The following is a 3320-nucleotide window of genomic DNA, read 5'->3' as shown; positions in this document are numbered from 1 at the left end:
CCCCTATGGACACCGGGAGCAACCAGAGTACTTTCCTACAAAAGTAAAGATACGTATTTCGTGGAAACCACTCACGATAAAGATACATGAAGTCAAAAACCAACTCCGAGCACAAGAAGTAAGGTTTTACCAACAAAGTGACAAACAGGGAAAAGACGAAATAGGGAAAAGGACGAAATAGGAATAAGGACAAAAAGTGAATAGTGTCGAAAAATGAAAACTGTGGAAATGACTCGGTCCTCAAAGGAAGTTGTCAATCCATGGAAAAAAGTCTCAAAAACCATTTTCGAGCACTCAAGACGACACTAAGTGACGAAAAACCATCCACAGAAAAGAAAAAAACAACGGAAAAAAATTTATCGGCAAAATTTGAGGAAAAAGGAAAAGGAAGAAAATGACTGGGTCATTACAACCTTCCCACCTTAAAGGGATTTCGTCCCCATAATCCAGCCCCAACAAAACAAAAGGCGAAACTAGGATAACTACGGAGTACATCTCCGAGTACCCCACGACATGCTACGAGAGCAATTCCAAAACTAGAAGACAACACGCAAACCAATGCCATTCGCACCCACGTGCTTATGACAGGACAACCTCTCAAAAGAAAAATGATCGCACGGCCATATGACAAGTCAAAGGTCACTCACAGAACCCAACGCCAGACAAAAGAATGGAAGACAACAACCGTAAGCATTTCTCCTGATGAACCATCATACCGATCCAAAAACAACCCCCAAAAGAACTCCAAGATAACCACGTATTAAATCAAGGTACAGAACAAAGACAACATGGCAGTACGAATAGCAACCAGAACCCGCCCACGACATACTCAAATGTGTGGTAGCAACGATAGTACCTAGTGCCCGCCTACACTTACTCGTCAGTAAGGTAGCATCGACGGCAACTAGCACTCGTCCACAACACACAACTTTGTACGGTAGCATGACAATATAAGGCACTTATTCATAACCTGCCCCCCACTAGGTCTACCCATCAAACCTTTTGATACCAATGACATCAATGTCGTGAATCATCATTATCAAAAGTACTGCGGAAACCAGGCATCTTGTGAGAGTTAGGGTAGCAAATCCCAAAGCTCTGACAACAATGTCACAGGCACCGCTACGCTTAAGGTCTTAAATCCTCAATACCACAGAACCAACAACTCCAATATCTTGAAATTCCAGATATCATCCTGAAACAGATCAACTATAAAACCACATCGAAATCAAACATCGGATCAAAATCCCTATCACGGATGACTAAATCCCCAAAATACAAGTCCACTAAGCGGTACACACATCAAGTCCTGACAACCAAAGTCACAAAATGAATCTCTCAAAACCATGCTTGGCATCACCAAGCTAAATCAAAATCCTTTAATTTTAATCCACAATCAATTACTGGAACAAGAATTCCTCAAAACTACGCCTAGCCATAACTAGGACGAGAAAACTCCATAAACAAGCCAAATCCAACAGCGATCTTTCAAAAATTCTCCTAAGAGTCAACCACATCCAGGTTTCCAAAAACCAAAGCAAGTCTCTAAAAGACATTCTCAAAAGAGCATCAAGCTCACCTCATGAATCAACCAAATCCTCAATCAAATGGACACAAGTCCCCAAAAATAATCTCACACAAATCAATTCACTTTGAGCACCACAACCCCATCTCTGAAAGAAAGACAATAAGGTCAAAGACTTCACCCCCTTCATAGAAGTAAGTCGACCAAAGTCCACCAAATCCTCACCAAGGACTCAAAATGACAACAATGATCCTCACGGACCAACCAACCCCAAATTGTGCACAAGGCAATGAAGAGAAGAGGCTCACTCCTTGTGAAGTCCCAAACACAGACCAAGAAAAGGTGAGAACCCTATCCCCCCCACAAGTGTTAACACGACGAACACGAAAAGGAAACATGCTTCCCACCTTAAAGAAATGGACAGCTCAAGATAAAACAAATGTGACAACAACCTGTCTCAAAACAATGTGAGCCCTTACCACACTGGTAAAACTCTAACAATCCATCTCCAAATCTAAAGGTGACACTACAAGTGATACTAACGGTGCAATGCTCTCACCAACCCCAAATGTCAATCAATCGACTTGATCCCAAAAGCGTCATCATGCAAGGAGAACTCAAAGAAAGCGGCAACTATTAATATACCAATAACAACCAAATTAATCACTATGACTGATCCCCAACACAACATCATCATCATCGATCAAAAGGACAACGCCTATCAAACAAAAGCCAAAGCTGATTCCAGCCGAACTGCGCTCGTAGCTAGCCATCACGGTAGCATGACAGTGCCATGCACCCGCCCACAACGTACCCCCCCACGAAAATTGCAATCTCAGAGGAACCTTCCAAAACAAACCAAGGTGCCCAAAAGGTCCAAAACCTAATTATGGCCCAAAATCAACAAATCCAGTACTACGGTCGTGCCTAATGGCTCACCCCACGAGAGCCTAAACAAAAGGTGTCTCTCCACCTATCCAAAGTTAACTCTAGGTCAACAACAACCTAAACTATAATGAAACTGTGACTACAATCACCATCAACCTCAACTCGTGCCTCAATGACCAATCCCGTGTCATACCAAATATGCAACACAATCATGTATATACAAATCTAATCTAGCATACATCATATGTCATGTTCTTTACATTAGAATCAAAACAAGCTAAACAGATAGCATAACACATATAGCACGTAAGCACATAAACATGTTATCAAGCTAAAACATGCTATCATGAAGCATATTAACACGTAAAACAAAGCAACAGAAATGTGATATGCACCCAAAACCCGTCGTCCCAAGGTATTCAAACCTGGGAGCTCTAATACCACCAGTGACGACCCTTGTTTTTTAGGCCAGTGCATCAGTGATGAACCGAAATGATGATCTGATAACGGATCCGAATGCGAAAGCGAAAACAGAAAACAAGACTCTAAGAAGTCAAAGTGACCTTCCATGAGGTCGTGGAACTCAACAAGAACTGATGCGGAAGCAAAAGATCGAAAATATAACAAATAAGCCCCCAAGGGCAAAATAGTCATTAATAAAAACTATAGATTCGGGTGCCACCGAGCACACCGCTAGAAGGACAATGAAAAACTAATCAAGATGGACTCAAGAATCGCATGATTCGGAGTCCGGATGAAGGAGAAACGGCATGACGAAGAAAAATAAGCACTTAAGTCAAAAATGGTAAACTGGTAATTATTCAGGAAGAACTGGGTACAACCAAGTACACCATTGGAAAGACAGCGAAAAATTAGCCAAGTTAAAAAAAAAATCCACTTGAATCGG

The sequence above is a fragment of the Cornus florida genome, unplaced genomic scaffold (genome assembly GCF_030987335.1).
Source record: "Cornus florida cultivar Cherokee Brave unplaced genomic scaffold, ASM3098733v1 CherokeeBrave_3.0.0_Hap2_Chr02, whole genome shotgun sequence".
Taxonomy (NCBI): domain Eukaryota; kingdom Viridiplantae; phylum Streptophyta; class Magnoliopsida; order Cornales; family Cornaceae; genus Cornus; species Cornus florida.
The sequence above is the reverse complement of the archived record's forward strand: the minus strand, read 5'-3'. Positions refer to the sequence as shown.